The sequence below is a fragment of the Schistocerca piceifrons genome, chromosome 5, assembly GCF_021461385.2.
Source record: "Schistocerca piceifrons isolate TAMUIC-IGC-003096 chromosome 5, iqSchPice1.1, whole genome shotgun sequence".
NCBI lineage: Eukaryota > Metazoa > Arthropoda > Insecta > Orthoptera > Acrididae > Schistocerca > Schistocerca piceifrons.
The window spans coordinates 122,724,872-122,748,725 of NC_060142.1; the positions used below are offsets into that span (position 1 = coordinate 122,724,872).

General features: G+C 40.3%; 1 pseudogene; it reads right to left on the bottom strand.

Moving 5' to 3' along the window:
* Positions 1-3,114: 3,114 nt before the first annotated feature.
* On the bottom strand, positions 3,115-3,232 carry LOC124799836 (annotated as a pseudogene).
* Between the last annotated feature and the right edge of the window lie 20,622 nt (positions 3,233-23,854).

Here is a 23,854-nt window from a genome sequence, read left to right on the forward strand (position 1 = left end):
GAGGAAAGAAAGGATGTAAGTGAAAGGGCAATTAAAGCTTAGGTAGAAGGATTAAAAACTTGATATAATAGTTTATTATGTCAGTTTAGTCACAAACATTCATGATACCAGTTTCAGCATATTATTATCATTTTCAGATATAATAATTGATCCACAAACAATTTCGTTATGGTGTATAAACTCTAGCTGCTTGCATACAGAACATTTTGAACATCACATAATTAGAGCTGTTACATGACGAAATTGTTTGCGGATTAATCATCACAAACGATATGACAATAACCTGCTGAAACACGTAATGTGAATGTTTGTAATAGTTAGGCGATCTGGACATAATAAATTGAAAGGGCACAGTACCGCCCGACATTGAAAATAGGTACGAAATACTTCATTATTTTTGTCAGAACAACACACTTTTTTTGTAAAATAACTCAATTTCAATTAATACAGCGAAGCTGGATACCAGTGTGGGAAAGAATGACAATTTATTTATTTAATTGATCACATGTGCACTCCCACAAAGTAAATCCCTACATCCAGTTTGGTGAGATCTGTGAAATGAATGAATGTATGGTCGTCTACTAACCGCAGATAGTGAATGTGAATATATGATCATCTTTGAGTCGATCCTTTGGGCACCTTTGGTGGAACCAAAGAGATGAAACTTACCGGAGCTTTGAGCGCCTGAAATGTGGCTGACCAATACGATAGCAAGGTGCTTCCCCCACTTCGACAGAGGTGGAGAGGACCTAGAGAACGGCCACGTTTCAGCACTCTGCCGCTGGATCTTGTGATGTTAAGACCTGTTTTAGTTGTGCTCCGTAATGATGAAAGAGTGGAGACATGGTATGCATGTGGAATATTTAAGAGTAGTTTGAAATATTAATTTCTCTATTTCAGGAACTTTTGTGGGGAGAATTAAATATCAGGCAGGTAATATTAATGGGATTGTAGGAATCTTCGGAAGTGACCAACGGTCACAATGAAACCACGTGTAGCATTAGGTTGAAATACTTCCGTGTGCTTAAGTTAAGCTGAATTACTAGCGTGTGTACAATAAGTTGAAATATTTAAGAAATAGCGTGTGTACCATAAGTTGAAATATTTAAGAAATGGCGTGTGCAGGACTTGAAATTAGAGACGAGTACTTCCACGTGGTGAGTACTGTGTGAGTCTCAATCTGTGTATGAGACAGAGGATAAAGAGAAGTACTCGTCCATGGTATCAGTTGAGGACTCGCGTGTGTGATGTTCTTAATATTGCTTTGCGTGATATGATTCCGTGTGACGCTGGATTCAAACTCTGAGAGAGAAGCAAGGTGAGTCGGCCGTCTATCCAGCAACGCCACTTGGCTTGCATTGCACAGGAAGACGTGCAAATATCTCCAGAGTTCATAGTAGGAAAGTAGAATTACAAAGTGGGGCAGTGTCGTGTGAAACTGGGATAAATTTTAGTTGAAGGGGGAAAGCTGAAAGTTATAATGTTGTGACTATTCTCTGTGTAGTATTTCATGTTGTAGTGTGGTGTATGTCATGTAATTTGGGAATGTGTGGTTTGCATGGGAGAGTAGCGAGGTAGTTTCAAAAGATTAGTGGGTTATGCTTGTTCCTTTGGTACCGCTCGGTCTGGAGGAAAGTTTAGTGATGATGATTGTGAGAGTCGAAGTGTGAGGTATAATAAAAGATCCACCATCCTATCCAGAAAGTGCACTGTAGCGTTAAAAGTAATTACGAGACCATAATATAGAGATTCACCATTGTAAAGCCATGACCACTGGGCGGAATTTCTTATGTGTTATTGTTGTAGGTTGTAGAATTTGTGTGCTTAGGTTAGAGAATTTATCGGAATAAATAAGATAGTGAAAAGAAAAAGATTGGTGGACTTTTACTTCGAATTGTATGTTGTCATAATGTCCCGAATTTATAATGTGTGCGGTGGCCACGTGTTGAAAAAAGCCGTTAAATAAAAGACAGAAAAGAAAATGTGGTATTGCCAGTGCGTAGTGTACAGTCAGAGTTCTGTAAATTATTGATAGTCAGATGCGTGTTTCCGTTGCGTATTAATCGTAATTTGTAACCTAAGTGTGAGTACTAGAGTTCATGTTACTCGATAAATAAGAATGAATCCACTCGCTTGGCAGACCACTCATCTTGCAGGCCTGTCTGCTTGATGCCACAGTATGAGCAAGGCATGTGGGTGCCTCTCAAAACTCTTACAAGAACATTTTTAGGGCCACAGGCTTCCGTTTGAGAACATGTCATTTCATAAAAAACTTCGGCGTTTTAATTCTCTGAGATTCGAGAAAAGACTTAGGAAGATCAGTTGATAGAACCTAGAAAATAAATTGTGAGCTGTACATCAACTGAAGTTCATCATGGGTTACAGAGTATAATCGAATTAAGGCAGGATATGGTGACGGAATTAAATTAGGAAATAAGACAGTAAAAGTAATTGATAAAATTATTGACGATGGCCGAAATAGATAGGGTACAAAAAACAGAAATACAACAGCAACCAGAACGTTTATGAAAAATAGAAATTTGTTGATAACGAATATGAATGTAAGCCTTAGGAAGGTATTCGTGTGGAATGTAACCTTGTATACAGGTGAAACATGTGCGATAAACACTTCAGAGAAAAAGAGAACCGAAGCGACAACAGAATTCCGAATTGTCCAAAGGTTTCCATGACATTAGCCACATTTGGTAACTAAAATGAATCTGTGGTAATAGACGAAAATTTGTGTCAGACCAGGACTCGAACCCGGATTTCCTACCTGACGCGAGCGTTCGTCGTAACCGCCTCGGCCATGTGAGCATACTTTCCATCCGATCCAAATACCTAGTCTGTTAGCACTGTTGACGATGTTTGGTCATTGTCTCCTTATATATACACTAAAAACTAAACTCCTCTCTAACAGGCCACGAAGACCCAACGGAACTGACCGGCCGCCGTGTCATGCTCAGCTCATAGGCGTCACTGGATGTGGATATGGAGGGGCATGTGGTCAGCACACCGCTCTCCCGGCCGTACGTCGGTTTCCGAGAATGGAGTCGCTACTTTTCAATCAAGTAGCTCCTCAGTTTACCTCACAGGGGCTGAGTGCACCCCACTTGCAAACAGCGCTCGGCAGACCGAATGGTCACCCATCCAAGTGCTAACCCAGCCCGACAGTGCTTAACTACGGTGATCTGACTGGAACCGGTGTTACCACTGCGACAAGGCCGTTGGCTACACTGGTGTCCAAAACAAAAGCAACAAACGGAAATTTTGCAAGGTTTATTTTGGCACAAAACAGTGTAAACAGATGATAGTAAAGTAGAAACAATGCAAAAACTTCAGAACGTAGACAACTGCTATATGGATAACGGTAGACAAAAATATTCTGCTTTTATTCCAGCTTAACGGATTTGCACACACTTTCCGACAACTGGTTAACGTGCCAATTACGAGGTGTAACCCCCTCTGACAACAATACAGGCCTGACAACAACGGGGCTGTTGGGGATGATGTCATCAATCTCATGTTGAGGAAACAACGCCCATTCTTGCAGCAGAGCTACTCACAGCCTTGGAGAGTGGTTAGTGGTTGCTGAGGTGTGCAACCCATCTCCCTAGTGCATCCCAGACGTGCTCTATGGGATTCAAATCGGGAGAGCGAACAGGCAACCCCATGCGTGCAATATCTTCCGTACCCAAGAAGCATCAACCACTCGTGACCTATAAAGTCGAGATCATGAATACCAAGTCTGGTCCCACAGCACCTCACAATAACAGCAAATGAGGTCGCAAGATCGCGTCACTATACCTGACACCAGTTAATCCTTGACGATTCACCCGTACAATTTCATGAAGAGGTGTTCGACTCGTCAACATAATCCCTGCCCACGCCATTAGGGATCCTCCTCAATATCGGTCTCTTTCCACAATGTTTGGGTTCCGAAATCGTGTTCCACGTTCTCTCCAGGTGCGAATCCATCGAGAATCGCTCTCCAGTCTAAATCGGGGCTTTCTGTGCAAACTTTGTCCCATTGTTCGATCGCTCGGGTTGCATGTTGATGACTCCATTCTAGATGTTCCCTTCTGTGAAGACGCATCAGTGGTAGACATACAGCAGGTCCCCAACAATGAAGGCCACTCTGCCGAAGCATTCTACAGTCGTTTGACTCGATACAGCACGGCCAGTAGATGCTGTGAGCTCACACGTCAGTTGCAGTGCAGTTCTAACGAGCTACTATCGTGCACTTATAGCCAAATGACATCTCTGTGAACTGTCGCCACTTCGAAGAAAGAACAGAACGATTCACACTAAGCCATTGGGCCACATCAGTTTGCGACTGTCCTGCTCCCGTTCATTCTACGGCCCTCTACCGCAGAGAGTTTGGTAGGCGTCTTCTGTGTGCCGTACAGCACCGTCTGACTGTTTACACAGCAATTGTGGCTGTGGGACTAGCCGGCAAATACTGCCTAGTTTGACAGGTTCCCTGACGTCATCGTTCGCGTGCTTGTCGTTGACAGGAATGCCACCTTCCGTACAGTACAAGATCGTACCGACGTCTGGTCGACGGTTTGTATGATTATATCGTGAATTAGAGACAAGAAGGAGAAACAGCGTCTGTCGCATTAATTTTGGACACCAGGGTATGTAAGACAAAACTAGGATCATCCCACTCGTGTTCTGGAGACGTTATCAATCCTAACTTTTCAAGGAAAGCATAGGAAGAAACATTTATTTCTCCTTCGTTGCTGAAATGATTTCTCTGTGTCAAAGGCTTTAACCGACACCTCAAATTACACTACTGGCCATTAAATTTGCTACACCACGAAGATGACGTGCTACAGAAGCGAAACTTAACCGACAGGAAGAAGATATTGTGATATGCAAATGATTAACTTTTCAGAGCATTCACACAAGGTTGGAGCCGGTGGCGACACCTACAACGTGCTGACATGAGCAAAGTTTCCAACCGATTTCTCATACAACAGCAGTTAACCGCCGTTGCCTGGTGAAACGTTGTTGTGATGCCTCGTGTAAGGAGCGAAATGCGTACCATCAAGTTTCCAACTTTGATAAAGGTCGGATTGTAGCCTATCGCGATTGCGGTTTATCGTATCGCGACATTGCTGCTCGCGTTGGTCGAGATCCAATGACTGTTAGCAGAATGTGGAATCTATGGGTTCTGGAGGGTAATACGGAACGCCGTGCTCGATCCCAACGGCCTCGTATCACTAGCAGTCGAGATGACAGGCATCTCATCCGCATGGCTGTAACGGATCGTACAGCCACGTCTCGATCCCTGAGTCAACAGATGGGGACGTTTGCAAGACAACAACCATCTGCCCGAACAGTTCGGCGACGTTTGTAGCAGCATGGACTATCAGCTCGGAGACCATGGCTGCGGTTACCCTTGACGCTGCATCACAGACAGGAGCGCCTGCGATGGTGTACTCAACGACGAACCTGGGTGCACGAATGGCAAAACGTCATTATTTCGGATGAATCAAGTTTCTGTTTGCAGCATCATGATGGTCGCATTCGTGTTTGTCGACATAGAGGTGAACGCACATTGGAAGCTTGTATCCGTCATCGCCATACTGGCGTATCATCCGGCGTGATGGAATGGGGTGTCATTGGTTACATTGTAAGTAGGCTGTTCATGTTTTCTCTATGTAAGTAGGCTGTTTATGTTTTCTCTATGTAAGTAGGCTGTTTAGGTTTTTTTATTGGTAACGCCACCTCTGTATGAAAATCACTGGCTGTGCTGTGGGCAGTCTGTGTCTGCTTTGCATTGTTGTAATACTTGCCATTGTAGTGTTGGGCAGCGGCAGCTGGATGTGAACAGCGCGTAGCGTTGCGCAGTTGGAGGTGAGCCGCCAGCAGTGGTGGATGTGGGGAGAGAGATGGCGGAGATTTGTAATTTGTCATGAACTGCTATATTTATATATGATGATATCAAGGTAAATACATTGTTCGTTCTCTATTAATATCTTTCATTTGCCAACTATCCCTATCAGTAGTTAGTGCCTTCCATAGTTTGAATCTTTTATTTAGCTGGCAGTAGTGGCGCTCGCTGTATTGCAGTAGCTTGAGCAGCGAAGATTTTTGTGAGGTAAGCGATTTGTGAAAGGTATACTTTAATATTAGTCAGGGCCATTCTTTTGTAGGGAATTTTGAAAGTCAGATTGCGTTGCGCTAACAAAATATTGTGTGTCAGTTTAAGCACAGTCTTGTATAATTGTTCAAAGGGGATGTTTCATATGGCGACCCTGCCAGGATTCGAACCTGGAATCTTCTGATTTTTTCTTGTAGTTTGTGTATTTAGTGTAGCTTTTGTTTATTGCTAGCACGTAATTGTAGAGAGAATCCCCTTTGTAGTTGTAGCCTTTCATTGTTGTACAGTAAAACAGTTGTGGCATGCATATAGATTTGCACCAAGTATTTCGCAGCTACGCTTGCAATTAACTAGATATTATTTTCAGTGCTATGTTAATGTGTTCTCCTATTTTTGCACTTCAAATTGTGCTTTTCTGTGTTATCGTGTGAAATATTGTGACAATTATGGCGTGTAAAAAACGTAATACTAGGCTCCAAAGTAAACTGAGAAATGACAGTGAAGACGAAAGCAGTGTGTTAGCGCCGCAGAGTAATGAATTAACTAATGTTCGAAGTAGTAATTTGGTAATTGCGCATAGGGAAATGGAGCAGGCGGCAAACAATGGTGTAGACAGTGAAACAGGTAGTGAACAGGGAAGCGTTATCGATCGATTGGTCGGCAACAGCTCGCCTCAGGAATCGGGAATGACAGAACACAATATTGCAAATACTGCAGACTCAGGTTTTGGGTTCTCACCGTTTTCTCAAATGAGTCAAGGCACATTTTCCGCTTGTCAAAATGTGAATGTTTCCGGTGCAAATTCACTGCCGAAAAGCACTGAGGAACATGTTTCAGACACCAGTGCATTGTTATTACAATTAATGCAACAAATGGGACAAAAGCTTGAAAAGTTAGACACAATGGAACAAAATCAGAGACAAACACAGCAAAAGTTAGACACAGTGGAACAAAATCTTCAAAAGTTAGACACAATGGAACAACACCAGAGACAAACACAGCAACAGTTAGACGCAATGGGACAAAATCTTCAAAAGTTAGACACCACACTTGAACAAACACGTGAAGATTTAACTAGTGAGTTACATAACATTGAATCGAAATGTCAAAAAGTCTGTAATGACATAAAAACACAAATTTGTGAGCATTTTCAACCCATTTTTTCGCGGCATGAAAATGTATTACAGAATCACGAAGCAGCCATAAAAGAACTGCAAACCATTGTTCATGAAAATCACAACACCTTGCAAGCTAAAATTGACTCAGTTGCATCTACCGATTCGGTTACGCAACTTGCAAAAACTCAAGAAAACTTAAAGGACACAGTAGATACGATTTCAACACAAATGGACACTCTGAAACTTGGTTCAGAAAAACACTCTGAGGAAATGTGTTCACTATCGGAGAAAGTAGCCGAACTTTCGGATAAGGTCACTAACTTATCTACAAAGGTAGATGATGATCTGAACGACACAAGACCTGTAGCCTTCACTGACACAGAAGAGTATGAACAAATTAGAAAATTCAAACAGAATCAAAATCAAATCAATACACAGTACAAAAGAGAAATCCGAGAAGTACAAGATCAGCTGACACAGGTAATACAAGAATTACGTATTTCAGAGGATACTCGCGCCCCAATACGGGAAGAGGGACACAGAAATACGGAACAGCCACAAAATAATAACACAGGGCATTTCGGAAGTTATGAAAGAAATTGGCAAGGTGCACCGAATTTTGAAATGGAACCGCCGAAACGACTCGCCGACATGATGACTTTGACTATAAGCTGTTCATTACTACACGTAAATTCAAAACATTTAAGAATTCTGGCAACGACATTCATCCACAAGCATGGCTCCATCAATTCTCTCATTGTTTTCCTCCCAACTGGTCATTAGAGCACAGATTAGAATTTATGTGTGGCTACTTGGAGAATGAACCAGCTGTAAGAATGCGATCGGTAATTCACGATTGCCACAGTGAAGGAGAGTTTTACCATGCCTTCCTCTCAGCATATTGGTCTCAAGCCACACAAGATCGAGTAAAACATAACATCATAATGATGAAACGTTTCGAACAATCTGAATTTTCCAGTCTTGTGAAATATTTTGAAGACATGTTGCATAGGAATCAGTATCTTTCAAACCCATACAGCCCCTCAGATCTCATCCGCATTTGCTTAATCAAACTGCCTGAACATTTACGACATATTATTTTGGCAGGACGTTGCAAAGACGACGTTGAAGCATTTCAGGGACTGTTACAAGAACTGGAAATTGACACTGACAATCGCGGAACGCAGGAGCACAACAATTACAGATCACATCCGTCGCAATTCCGCGATGAAAGAAATAATAACTGGACACGACAAAGCTATTCTCATAACACATATCGTGACCAAAACAGACACCACCCGTACGACAACCGTTGGCAGAGTAGTAATAATTACAGGGAAAGATCACCTCTCCGTGGTAGTGACTATCACAGAGACAATCAGAGAAACAGACAATATGGGAACCAAAATAATTATTATTACGGGAGACAGAATAACTTTAGACGCAATGGTCCAGCGCGCAGTTACGATTCAGGGAGAAATTCTCCACCACTTAACCGACAAGAAAGAAACTACAGGAACTACCGACATGACGACAGACGATGTGATCGTAACGACAGACCTGAATTGCATCAGAACTGGCGGGACTTAAACAGGGCAGGGCCCTCTCGTCACGGTGAATTTGTAGAAGTTAGGTCTCCAAATCCCAATAACGACGCGCGCCAACAAAGAGACAATAGGCAATGACTCACACCGCTGGCAGCCACACAACGTTCTTATGACACTAACGACGCAGCTGCCGTAGCTAGTAATTACGTAAAAATGGAAGATATTAGGGACATCTTACTCCAAGAACACGACGTAAAACATAACAACGTTGCATATCCTGTGATTTGCATTACAGTAAATGACGTAAAATTTACGGCAGTACTTGACTCTGGCAGTCCCATTTCAGTAATCAGTGAAACATCCTTTAGCAAATGCAACAAATCGAACGATTGCCCCACACTTCCGTTACGTAAGATTAAATTACAAGGTGCAATCTTTGGAAAAAGTGTAGATGTACGCCAACAAACCAACCTAGAATTCTTTTGTCAAAGCCACAGCTTCTCTATGAACTTTCTTATTGTTCCATTATTGTCGACGGAAATTATACTGGGAGTAGACTTTTTGAATGAATACAAAGCAATCTTAAACTTTCACGATGCTGAAATAACTTTAGAAAAAGAAGGTAAGTCAGTAGCTTTGAAATTTGAAGATTGGCTCTCAAACCATGACGAAGAAATTAATCGGCTTTACCTCCTGTTAGACAACAGTTCGGAATTTTCGACGGAACTTGACGCTAACAATCATTCTGCAAGTACTGACAGGGATGATATCGACGGCGCATTTGACACTAATAAGTTAATTCAGAATAAAATTCAAACAATTGAGAATTGTAATGACACTGATAGGCAGGACCTTTTTGAGATTTTACAAGCACATTCCACAGTTTTTACTCACAAAACAGGAACAGTCAAGGGATTTCAATACCAATTTCGTGTTCGTGAGCATACTAAATTTTGTGTTAGACCATATGTAATTCCAGCACATTATAGGGACCGTGTTAGAACAGAAATACAATCTATGCTCGACGAGGGCATTATTGAGCCTGCAGTAAGCTCATACAACAATCCATTACATGTTGTTGAGAAGAATTATTCCTGAAACAGTTAGGCCGCAAACGTTGGAAGAACTTCTTCAAAATTTTAATGGTGTAAAAGTGTTGTCTTCCATTGATCTCAGATCCAGCTTTAATCACATCGAACTTCATCCAGAATGTAGAAAATACACAGCTTTCCTTTGTTTCGGCGTTTGTTATCAGTTTCGGAAACTTCCCTTTGGTTTGAACATTTCTTCAGCAGCATTCATTCGCGGGTTAAATTCCATATTACCTGAGTTCTTAAAACGTCACATCACCTTATATGTGGACGATATTCTAATAGCAGAATCTTCATGGGAACTACATAATCGCATCCTCAACAGTTTGTTACGTATTTTTGCAGAATCTGGAATTACAGTTAACTTGGAAAAGTCTGAATTCGGTAGGTCAAAGGTGAGGTTTTTGGGACATATTATTTCTTCTGAAGGCATTCAGCCGGATCCTGAAAAGTTAGAAGCAATCAGAGCCATTCCAGTTCCATCCACAAAAAAACAAGTCCGCAGTTTTCTAGGTCTCGTAAATTTTTACCGTCGTTTTCTGAATATGCAAATTCTAGTTACACCAAAACTTTGTTCTCTCACTGGAAAAAATACTATTTGGAACTGGGACGAACAAGCACAGTTGGAATTCAGTTCTTTGAAAGAAGCGTTACTTAACGCGCCAATACTAGCTCATCCAGATCTGTCACAAGATTTCTGCCTTAGCACGGATTCTTCCAAAGTCGGTCTTGGTGCCCATTTATTTCAAGAAGCCATAGAAGATGACATTACTGTTCAGAAAACCATTGCTTTTGCTAGCCGAGTGCTAACAAAATCTGAAAAAAATTATTCCGTTACTGAATTAGAAGCTTTAGCTATCGTTTGGGCATTTAACAAATTCCGTTTCTTTCTTTCTGGTAAGCACGTAAAAGTATACAGTGATCATCGTGCATTACAATTTCTTATGTCTTCAAAATTAAATCATGACTGGTTAAAACGTTGGGCATTGTTTCTGCAAGAATTCCACTTTACAATAGTCTACATTCCCGGCAAGGAGAACATTGTTGCGGACGCGCTGTCACGCGCACCGGCTGGGCTTGAGAAAAGTAACACACAAGGCAACCTCGAGAAAAATTTCAGTATTCTTTACATTCAGAAAGTCGCCTTTGAAAACTTCATCACCACATCTTTAAAGGACATTGCTCATGAACAAGATAAAGATCCGATTTGGAAAGACATCAAAAATAAATGGCATGAAAAGACATACACTCAGATTCGGCATTATTACCTGGTTAGAAACAACATACTCTTCAAACGCTGCACTGTTGATGACAAGCTATGGGTACTTTGCATTCCAGACGATTTTGTTAATAAGCTCATTTGGTACATTCATTTCAGCTACGCACATTTTTGTCCACGAAAATGTTATCATATTCTTCGAACGACTTGTTATTTTAACAATATGGAAAAGAGAATTCGAAGAGTCTTGTCTATTTGTAAACTTTGTCAAAAGGCGAAACCATCTACTGTCTCACATCGTGCTCCGTTATTTCCTATTATTCCTTCTAAATTAAAAGAATTTGCTGCTGTTGATCCCTTGGGACCGCTTGTCAGAACATCTAATGGATTTTCGTACGTTTTAGTCGCTGTTGAACTTACTTCAAAATTTGTTTCTTTCACTCCATTACGTAAAGCCACTGGACGATCTGTATCCAACGCCTTTGTTAAAAATTTCTTACGTGAAGTTGGACACGTTAGCAAAGTCATTTCAGATAACGGACCTCAATTCAGATCTGCTGTTTGGTCACGCATGCTTCGCAACCATAAAATCAAACCTGTTTTTATTTCATTGTACTCACCACATTGTAACCCGTCTGAACGGATTATGAAAGAAATCAATAAGCTTTGCAGACTTTATTGTCATAGAAAGCATAAGCATTGGGACAGATATTTAAACTTATTTCAAAATGTGCTGAATGAAATGCCTCATGATTCCACTGCTTTACCACCTACTCTTGTACTAAAGAATGAAGAACCACCGAACAGAATCAGAGAGCTTGTACCTTTCCCAAATATACGTAAACTTCGACACAAAGACATAATTGATTTGGCTCTTAAAAATATAAAATCTGCAGCAGACAAAAGGAGAAAACTACACGGTAAAGCAAATGCAAAGAAATTGTATATTGGTCAGAAAGTTCTCATTAAAGCTCATTCATTGTCACATAAGAAGAAACACTTGAGTCACAAATTCTTTCTAGTTTACAATGGACCTTACAGAATCCGACGTATACCACATGATAATTGCGTTGAAGTTGAAACTCTGCGTACTAGGAAGAGTAAAGGTTTACACCACATTTCACATGTAAAACCGTTTATTGAAAGATAATCTGCTTTTTAACTTTGTCTTTGCCATATAACTTTTCACTTTACATTACTAGTATGCTGTGTTAGACTTAAGAAACTGCTAACATACAACAATGTTTGAAGTTAAATATCCAGTCTAGAACCTAGGGAACATTTTTAAACAGAAATTACGAATGCATTGTTATAGTGAACATACGACACAGTGTTGTATTTGTACATTCTTGCTTGTTAGTTGCACGATTACGTAACGACTATCAGGCTTACATACTTAGAACATTTACCAGTATTGCTAATGAGATTTTAATGCAACATTTTGGTTACCTGAAAATACATTCTGTATTTAAAGTACTTTCTGTGAGATACCAGATGACACAGTGGTTAGTTTATGGGACAGCTACACGATTTATATCACGACGTTACTAATGTGTGACAATTTACATTGTTGCTTTTGCGGAGTATCTGTTTTATATCTGCACAGTTTTTCTGTATTATTCTGGAAAGTAAAACATGTTTTAATAGTAACTTTTGTGGTATAGCTACAATGAGACTGCCTTTTCCATAGCACAACAATACGTTACAGCACAGTACTTTCCTCATCACGGCAATAAGCGTAATAACTAAGACATTTATACGCAAAGCATTTCACTTTTGTGTATTATGAGGTGAGTACATTGACTTCTGCAGAACTTAGCTTTCGGAGGACGATAACTACGACACTTCCACACAGATTATGTTGCAACAAGACGCACATTTAGCGCTACAGTACACGTATTTGAGTGATTAATTTTGTACTTAAAACATTTATTTTTAAAGATTTTTGAATTACAAAGAAAGTTTTCCGTGATACATTTCATTTCATTGCTGTAATCTGTAACACCTGAGGGTATAATTACATTAATCCTCAGGGGGGTATACGCCTACTTTGTGTACCATGTGTGTGGCAACCACAAGGAACCCTAGCTAATATGGTATTTGCTTATACAACTTTACACATCGGTACCATATTTATCTAACACACAAATTACACAGCTGTCTGATTATTTACCTGAGAGAGACAAGCATTTATTTTACTACTTCAGTGACACATGTTTACGTAATTACACCGTTGGATAACTTCACACTTTCGAAATTGTATTTTGTCTGTACTGTGTGAACTCTTCATATTTTTTCAGAACCATTGTGATACTATGAGAGCTTTGAATGATGTATTTGGTATGGCTTCATGATTTTTAAAGTACGTTTGAGGCAGATGACACTTTTGACATGAACAGAGAATTTTTTTAATTATTGGAGGAAGCTACGACGATTTTGAGATTTGACTGAAGTGTTATGATGTTATTATTACGACGACGATGTGTATTATGTTGTTGAGGAATGTTTATTATGCTACGTATTTCTCATGATGAAATATTGAAGAAGTGTCGACGAATATGTATATGTATAATGAGGTAAGGAATAATGAGTAGTGTTTAGGGACTCTGATTTATGAAAAGGATGTTGGAAACCAAGAATCGTACTTTAAGAGTGATGAAATGTGTGTATATGCGTGAATGTATCACAATGCTGGCGAAAATTTTTTGAACACTGTTATATTTACAAGATTTTTTTTCTACACATTTGTTACGCAAATTTTCGACCTGTGAAATGTTTATATGAGACTGTCACTGTAGCGGAAACTGCTGTCGTAAATATGTCGGTAAGAAAGGTAAGTGACCGTGACGTAATGCGTTGCGAGCGGCCAGGTGTGCCAGTTGCCTGGAGGAAAAGCCATTATTGCGAGCCCTTTTCAGCGGCACAGGTAGAAAAAAAAATAAATAAAAAAAGACGCCATTAACCTCGCTTCTGACATTCCTTTGTAGAAAGCATCGCAAAAACGACACGGTCGAACTTGAAAACATATGATTACACTGGATGCCTAATGAAATGACGAGAAATATTTTTATGTCTATACACCTGATTATGACTACTGTCTCTCTAGTTGAGAGATTTTTCTACTAACTTATGAAATGCCACATGGCTATTGAACGATGTTCTTATGCTTTGCTGTGTACATAGTTGCTTATTTCATTTGATATCTAGTTTCTAGCTGCACTGCAGCATTGGTTAAAATAAAATTTTATAGATGTACTAATATAAATATTTTCTGTCTACAGATCGAGTAAAAAATAATTTTTTCAAAAAAAATGAGGGAGCACAAAATGACATTTACCTTCACAGGAACTGCATTCATAATTTTCTTTTCAAGTACTTGGTAACTTTTTGGTAGGACAACTTCTTGTGGTGCACCACTTTAATTACATAGACATTAAGATGTGAATATACATTTCCCTTATCTGCATTGTTGTTTTTACTGTAATATTTTTTCTGCTTGAGCTATGTCATGTTTAGGTATAAGTTACTGCTGTTTGCCAGGCATAGTGTTACTGAATTTGACTTTGTGTTACTCTGCCAAGCCAATTTTACTACTCATTTATTTTTCATGTTGCTGCACATTGGCTCATATTAGTTGTAATTTTGCATTTTATCTGTTAATTTAGATTTACTGTAGCTTGCTTTGCAATTTTCCAATTTTTTGGTCATTGCTGTTTGTGTTACTTATTTTGTGCTGCTGCATTGCCTCGTCCCTTAGTTTAGCATCTGAGCTCAATAGATTTAAGTTAGCTTAAGAGGGGGTAGCCTCTAGGAGAATGAGTTGCGATGAATTGGAAGAAATGCATTGAGAAAACAGGTTTAGGTAGGATTTTCTTGGAAATAAATGTTGAGGTGAGAAATGTGTGAACATATAAATACAGAAAGCATGCTTAGATAGAATTTTTTTGGTGGAAACAAAGGATGAAATAAGAGGAAAGATATATGAAGTTTTGGGTTGGACTGCAGTAAAACAAACCCTGTCCTTTCCTTTTGTGTCATCCCTCTATATGTTTGTGTACCCTTGTGTATTTGTCTTTTTCCTGTCTTTATGTGTTTAGCTAATAAGATTTATGTTGTAGAATTTTTCAAATACTATGTTATTTTCTTTGTAAAGATGTTTAGACATTATTTATTCTGTTCTGATTTAATGCTCATGTGTGAAATTAATGTTTCGAAAACTATTCTCATTATTTTATATATTCACTTATGTCATAATTCCTGTAACACTGATGTATATGTTATTTCGATTCTTTTGTAAAGTTTGTTACTACAAATGTTATCTGAATTGTTATGTTCTTTAATGATGTATTTTGTACCTTTGTAATTGTATTCTTATGTTATAAAATTGTAATTGACACCAGTTCATCATATTATTAACTTGTAAGTTCCATTTCACTGCACACGTTTCTGTTGGTCATAGTATATGGACAATATGTGAGAAGTTGGGACTGTTAGTGTTTGCACATGTGTTACTAATTCAGCAAGGGACTGGATAACAGCATTGCTGGTTCTAAGGACAGTTCCAAAAACTTTGTGAGTGCACAAGTGGTGGTTTATGGACTTGCTATATTATCCGCAAGACTCTGCAATGGTGATTGTGCACCTGCACAGTCACAACAGATGGCTGCTGGGCATTTCTACAAGGACTACAGTGGGTCTGCATCTATGATGACCCACCAACGCCATTATTTCTACAAGGACTACAGTGGGTCTGCATCTTTGATGACCCACCAATACCATTATCTCTAAAAGGACTACAGTGGGTCTGCACCTCTGGTGGCCCACCAATACCATACTCTCTACCAGGACTACAGTGGGTCTGCTCTGTGATGACCTACCTACCAATATTCTTCCAAACTACGACTGACTCTGCTGTGGGTTTGCTCTGTTGTGGCCCATTATCTGTCAGCATGTCAAGAGTCAGCACTGTCTTTCCGTTGGAAGGACAACACTACTTCTTCAAGACTGCATGGAAATCCACTACTTCCGTGTGCATTTTCTTCTACTGCTCAGACTTTGAGAAAAACACTATATTTTACCGTAATGAATGATCAGGACTGTCATTATGGACTGTGACAAAATTTTAGCTTTTGACCAACGTTGTATCGATAAGTGTGTGCATTTGATATCTTTGTTATTGTAATTATGAAAAATTTTTTCAAATCTGTATTGGGCACTGCCCAAACCAATTTGTAAAATTTTTTGTGGGGAGCATGGGGGCTATGTAAGTAGGCTGTTCATGTTTTCTCTATGTAAGTAGGCTGTTTATGTTTTCTCTATGTAAGTAGGCTGTTTAGGTTCTTTTATTGGCAACGCCACCTCTGTATGAAAATCACTGGCTGTGCTGTGGGCAGTCTGTGTCTGCTTTGCATTGTTGTAATACTCGCCATTGTAGTGTTGGGCAGCGGCAGCTGGATGTGAACAGCGCGTAGCGTTGCGCAGTTGGAGGTGAGCCGCCAGCAGTGGTGGATGTGGGGAGAGAGATGGCGGAGATTTGTAATTTGTCATGAACTGCTATATTTATATATGATGATATCAAGGTAAATACATTGTTCGTTCTCTATTAATATCTTTCATTTGCCAACTATCCCTATCAGTAGTTAGTGCCTTCCATAGTTTGAATCTTTTATTTAGCTGGCAGTAGTGGCGCTCGCTGTATTGCAGTAGCTTGAGCAGCGAAGATTTTTGCGAGGTAAGTGATTTGTGAAAGGTATAGTTTAATGTTAGTCAGGGCCATTCTTTTGTAGGGAATTTTGAAAGTCAGATTGCGTTGCGCTAACAAAATATTGTGTGTCAGTTTAAGCACAGTCTTGTATAATTGTTCAAAGGGGATGTTTCAACATGTCTCGGTCACATCTTGTTCGCATTGATGGCAAATTGAACAGTGGACCTTACATTTCAGATGTGTTACGACCCGTAGCTCTACCCTTCATTCGATCCCTGAGAAACCCTAAATTTCAGTAGGATAATGCATGACCGCATGTCGCAGGTCCTGTAAGGGCCTTTCTGGATACAGAAAATGTTCGACTGGTGCTCTGGCCAGCACATTCTCCAGATCTCTCACCAATTGAAAACGTCTGGTCAATGGTGGCCGAGCAACTGGCTCGTCACAATAAGCCAGTCACTACTCTTAATGAACTGTAGTATCGTGTTGAATCTGCATTGGCAGCTGTACCTGTACACGCCATCCAAGCTCTGTTTGACTCAATGCCCAGGCGTATCAGGGCCGTCATTACGGCCAGAGGTGGTTGTTCTGGGTACTGATTTCTCAGGATCTATGCACCCAAATTGCGTGAAAATGTAATGACATGACAGTTCTAGTATAATATATTTGTCCAATGAATACCCGTTTATCATTTCTGCTTGGTGTAGCAATTTTAATGGGCAGTAGTGTACTTGCTTCTGCAGTCCACTCTTGACGGTAGAACAGCGAATGACCTAACAACACTCGTTAGCAAAGCAGTCATCAGCCGAACAGGTCATTCCCGCAGTGCTACGCGTCAGCTGGATTTTTCATAACCCGCCTCGCTCCACACACGCATGAATCTACAATTCAGGGTCAGCTTCAAACAGAATTTCTAATTTCCGCGCTGGACGTATGTGAGTGCTTCCGGACGTTTGAGACAGACGCCGATGAGCAGCTCCGACCCGAATTACAAATTGCGTGCGTCAGCCGCTCAGACGCGGCAGGGCGGAATTTCCGCCTGTGGCGCAGAGCAAGTTTCGCGGTGGGCGTACATCCGGGGACGGGGCACCGTTCCTCAATTAGGCACGAAACCCTCTCCTCAGCCCCCGACCGTGGACTGACTGCGTCTGCGCATGCGCCGTCTGCTCCTGTGGTCGTCACTTGTCTTCCGCAGCAACAGCAACGCCACTGCGGCAGTCGTAAACCACTATCCACATTGTTAATTAGTCTGTGTGTTGTGAAGACGCCGTACAACTGTCTCGTAAATCGAAACTGAGAATGCAGCGCACCATTTGTTGAATCTATGATATATTTACCACGACAAAATCCCTCTGTCAAGTGATATAAGACAAAGAAATACAGATCAATACATCGCAATACTATAGGAGTTCCAACAGCACCATCAATCAATGCCAAGCCTGCATGACGACCAGAAGTGCCCATACACGTTACGGACTTGCCTAATTTGTGAAGCACTTTCTCTTGAATAAATCATCCGTTTTTTTCTGAAATTCGTTTGTTTGTCTGCATACACATTACATCTACTAATTTATATATTTCCATCACATCTGAATAATTTCTTCTTATATATCTTTTTTAGTGTATTTGATGGACTAGTTTCCTTTGTCAGGCGACCTAAGACGAACTCTTCTAAGTGTCATAAGATACGAAAAGACCGTAATGGATGTGTGGATGGTGACCGTATGACATTATAATAGATGTGGGAGCAATATGGATGTTATGGGTGGAGAACATAATACATGAAAAAGTCTAGAGAAGAGTTTAGTACAGACATGAATTTAAAATGGCTGCTGATCATGAAGATGATGATGATTGGGTCACGATTATAGTGGTACACACGAAATTGATATGCAAAATGTAAGGGTTGCTTTCTGGCTCTAGACAGGTCAATCATGACTGACGACGCCAAGGCCGCTGACGTCATCGGATGCGGCGCAAAGGGGCATGTGGCGAGCACACCGCTCTCCCGGTCGTTGCCGGGCTTGATGACCTGATGTGTCGCTCCCAATCGGTCAAGTAGGAAGTGCAGGGAAGTTGAGGTGAAATGGCTGCGCGGAAAATCTGAAGAAATCGAAGAGGAAATGGTTGTCGGAAGGACTGACTGAGCATACAGAAATGTCGAACCAGGATTCGGTGAAATTAAAACCAAACGAGGTAACATTGAGAGTGAAATGAGAATTCCACTGTTAAACGCAGAAGAGGGAGCAGACAGTTGTGAAGAGTACACTGAACGGCACAATAAAGGGGAGGATTTGTGTGATGTTGTGGTAGGGAAGAAGTAGGGGATCCACTATTAGAATCAGATTTTAAAAAGTTTCGGAAGACTTAAGACGAAATAAGGCAGAGTGGATAGATGACATTCCATGGATATTTCTAAAATCCTTGGGGGAACTGACAACAAAACGACTACTCACGTTGGTGTGTAGAATGTATGAGACTGGCGATATACCACCTGACTTTCTGAAAAACATAATCCAAGCAACTCGGAAGATTGCAAGAACCGACAAGTGCAAGAATTATCGTACAAGCAGCCTAACATCTCACGCATCCAAGTTGCTGACAAGAACAACATAGAGCACAACTGAAAAGAAAATTGAGGGTCCTTTAGATGACAATCACTTTGGCTTCAGGAAGCGTGGAGGCACCAGACAAGCAATTCTGACGTTTCGGCTCAAAATGGAAGCAAGATCGTAGGAAAATAAAGACAAGTTCCTACGATTTATCGTTTTCGAAAAAGTCTTTGACATGCAAAATGGTATACCATGTTCGAAATGGTAAGAAAAATACGGGTAAGATATAGGGAAAGACAGGTTATATACAATATGTACAAGAAAAAGAGGGAACAGAAAACTGGAAGACAAAGAACGACGTTCTGGGATTAAAAAGGGTGTAAGACAGGGATGCAGTCCTTTTCCCCTACTGTTAAGTCTGTGCATCAAGGAAGTAAAGACGGAAATAAAGGAAAAGTTCAAGAGGAGCATTAAGAGTCAAGGTGGAAGGATATTAATGATAAGATTCGCTCATGACATTGCTATCTTCAGTGAAAGTGAGGAAGAATTACATGAGCTGCTGAACGGAATGAACAGTTTAATGAGTACAGAATATGGATTGAGATTAAATTGAGGAATGACGAAAGTAATGAGAAGTAGTAGAAATCAGAACAGCATCGCTGCCAAGGCAGCAAAATAACCCATGACAATCGGAGCAAAAAGGTCATAAAAAGAAGACTGGCACTGGCAAAGATGACATTTCTGGTCAGGAGTAGTATCACTCAGAGGCCTTAGTTTGAGGTAGAAATTTTTGAGAATGTACGCTTGGTAAAACAAGGACTGTAAGAAATAGAAGAGAATCGAAGCATTTGAGATGTGGTGCTAAAGGAGAATGTTGAAAATTAAGTTGACTGATAAGGTAAGGAATAAGGAGGCTCTCCACTCCGCGGAATCGGCGAGGAAAGGAGTATGTGGATAACACTGACAAGAAGAAGGGACAGGATGATACATCTGTTGAGACATTAGGAAATGCCTTCCATGCTACTAGAGAGAACTGCAGAGGAAGATAAAGATTGGAATACACCCACCAAATAATTGAGAACGTAGGTTGCAAGTGCTAGTCCGAGATGAAAAGTTTGCCACAGGAAATAAATTCTTTGCGGGCCGCATCAAACCAGTCGAAAGACTGATGACCTCGCCCCCCCCCCCCCCCAAGAAAAAGGGAGTCCTCAGTTAGTCAAACGAAGTTGAGTGTATTTCGTACCACTCCTCCTGCCACCGAAATTGAATTGGCAGTACTTGGAATCAAAGCTGGATTCGCCACAGTAGTCATACGTGCTGAGCATTCAGCTACCAAGGCGGACTAAATTAATATGTAGCTAAGGCCACAAATTCCTGTACGTTTTTCTTAGATAAATCGAAAACCATTACCTCCAGCGAAAACATATCCCAATACAAAACTTAACTACATTTTATTTCCTACAAGAAGGTCCCATTTACTTTTTATTTAGAACTAATAGTTCGCGCGTAGCGAGCGAGGGAAAATGAAAGTTCAAGCGTACTTTATGAAAGCCAGGTACAGCAATGAGGGCTGCATACAACATCAGTAAGGGCAGCTGAATCACACTGCATGCTGCGAAAATGTAAATATCGTACACTCTGTGATGGTGAAATATTGCGGTTATTAAAGCTGCCTCTGACAGCGTATGTCAGAGTCTAAAGAAATACTGCAACAAGATCTACTGATGCTAGATAATGTGTCATTATAAAAATATTACACTTACGGTGTATCATATTCCACGCAGGCGGCACCAGTCACTCAACATCACGTCAAAGCCATGGAGGTCAGACAGTTACATTAGAAACAAACACTTGAACTTCCACTCGTAAATTCAGTTTGTACCGACCGTGATAAAGCTCGACAACTCAATTTTTCGGTGTGGCACGTCCCGCAACTAACTACACACTAAACTGCCTCGGAGTAACGCCAACAGTTTGGTATACGATCGACACTGGCAATACTTCACCGTGTCCTGCAGTTACCATCTTCGACCCTACTGTTTGCACGACCGCGTACCTAATGTCACGAGTTCAAAGCTGTTTTGTACATTTATCTTGGGCAGAAAAAATACAGGCATCAGCACTGTAACTGCAGCAAGATGGGTTTCTTTCTCGCCTACGGGGTTTTGTCAGTAGTTCAGTCACCTCTACAGCTGATAACCATTGCCCAATTGCTTCTACCGGTTGACAGTATCACTCGTAACTAATGTTTCCAGCACTGGTGAAATCTCAGCCACTGCTACACTAATGAATTGCGCATTAACAAAGGGAAGAGCTCGAATTACTGAAGATTATAGAGGTCTTGAGCTGACAAATTGGATTTCAAAGGAACAGATGGTACACTGTATAAAATGAATTACGATCCAAGTCCAATAGAAACCTCAGACATGGCCGAAGAAAGATGATTCGGCACAAGCTGGACAGAGAAAGACTGCAGCGAACTTCTGCTGCACACGTTGCTTGAAATGGGATGTCGCTGTAACGAAATGCTTTGGTATGAAGACAGGGAGCAGATTATTAACATTGTTTCGGAGCATTTTATCGTTATCATTATTTGTTTTCATTTATATCTCCATTTATTTGTTTTAATCCATTACAGTGTCATTTACTTAGTAGATACAGGGCTGGCGAATATATCTGAATGGGTACATAACAGCATTTGTCTTTACATCTTGTGGCAGAAGATAGCAAGAAATTTCGAAATGAAGTGGAATTTCCCTCACTACATAGGAGCCATATATGGCAAACATTTGCAAATTATGTGTCCTCTGAATACTGGAAGTGAATTCATCAACTACAAAAAAAAAAAACGTTCAGCATTGTCCTTATGGCAATTGTAGACGCAACTTACTGCATTCAATATGTAAATGTTGGATGTTAAAGGGACAGAAAGAGAGGGGAGGAGGAGACTGACTTAGAGGGGGAGAGAAATTGACCTTAGTGAAGGGGAGAGTGACGGAGGGGATAGGAGGCGATAGAGGAGAGATGGACAGAGAGAAGGGCAGGAGAAGACGGGGAGTGGAAAAAGAAGGAGATGGACATAATGGGAAGATAGAGAGACATCTGGGCAATGCAGAGTTTATTTACCTCATTTATAAAATTAATAAATCTTCATATGTTGTTAATTAACAACTTTGTAAATGATTCACGTAATATACGATACTCAAACTATACTAAAATATGAGATGAATAAAATGTAAAATTAAAATTTTTGTGTTGTTTTGTGCTTAATTTTCACACTCTGAACTTATAAGTGAATGTTAATTTGTTAAATCATCGTATTATGACAAAGCCACAGCAAAGTGTGGCCGCTTAAGCTAGTACTACAGTATATAATTGTCATTTTAACTTATGGAGTTTAGTTGAAGAGACGAGATGAATCAGACTGCTCCTGAAGATTCGAGGGTTTGCCTGTTGGATTGTCAAGGGCGCTATGGTGCTGAGACTTGATTCACCTTGCTGCAAATTTTTCTGCATCGAAGGAATGCAGTGGAGGTCCATTTATTGAAATGAAAAGTAGATTTGAAAGTGTCGGAATTTGTAAGAGATTTCTCTGATCAGTCAGTGTTAAATTCATGGCACTAAATCCACGTTCACATTCAGCCGTAGATATAGGTATAACTTCAACTGCTTTCACAAGTTCCTTCGCAGAATTGGGTATGTGTTGAGGATTTTCTTTATAGATTCGAAAATCTTCAACTAGTGATGCACACATGCTTTCAAGTAATTTAAAATCCACCTTATTACACAAGCAAGGAATTGACATGTCACCATAAAACACACGTTCACAATCATCTAAAGGCCATGTATCTGAATTTAATGCGGCTACATCCGAAAAGAAATCCAGGTCCTCAAAGCGGTTTTTTATATTGTCTACCAAAGACTGAAAAAGTTCCTTCTGAAACGTCTGAAATCAGTTATATTCATCACAAGGGGGTTCCTTAATTAATACACCTTTGAATGTGTTCTTTTCTTCCAACTCTTGTACTACCATCCTAATTCGTGGCAAGTCATTTGTTTTCAGTGTTTCAAGAGTTTTTATAGCCACGTCAATTTCCTGATTTGCTTTAAGGACTGTAGAATTTCTGTTCTGCCTAAAGAATGATAATACTTGCAGAACTTCTACGGCCTCATAAAGCATAACTAATTCCATTACAAGCAACCACTTTGTGAGATGTTTTAGTAAACCTTCAAATTTAGATCTGAATTGATCAGGAACCATCATGTCTCAGTTTTTTTAAATAAATGGACAAGAGAACTGTGACTTTCAAGAAGAGCTCGAACAGGATTAAATGAGCAAGCAACCCAACGTACGCGAAAAATACGGCCTAGTTTTAGTAGCTGCGAGGATAATTCTTTGTAGTAGTCTCTGATTTTTGGGACTTCGAGAAAACACAGAATATAAGGAATCTAGAAAAACCTGTATATGGTATACATCTGCTACATCATTCATAAGATCGTGGACAGCTAAT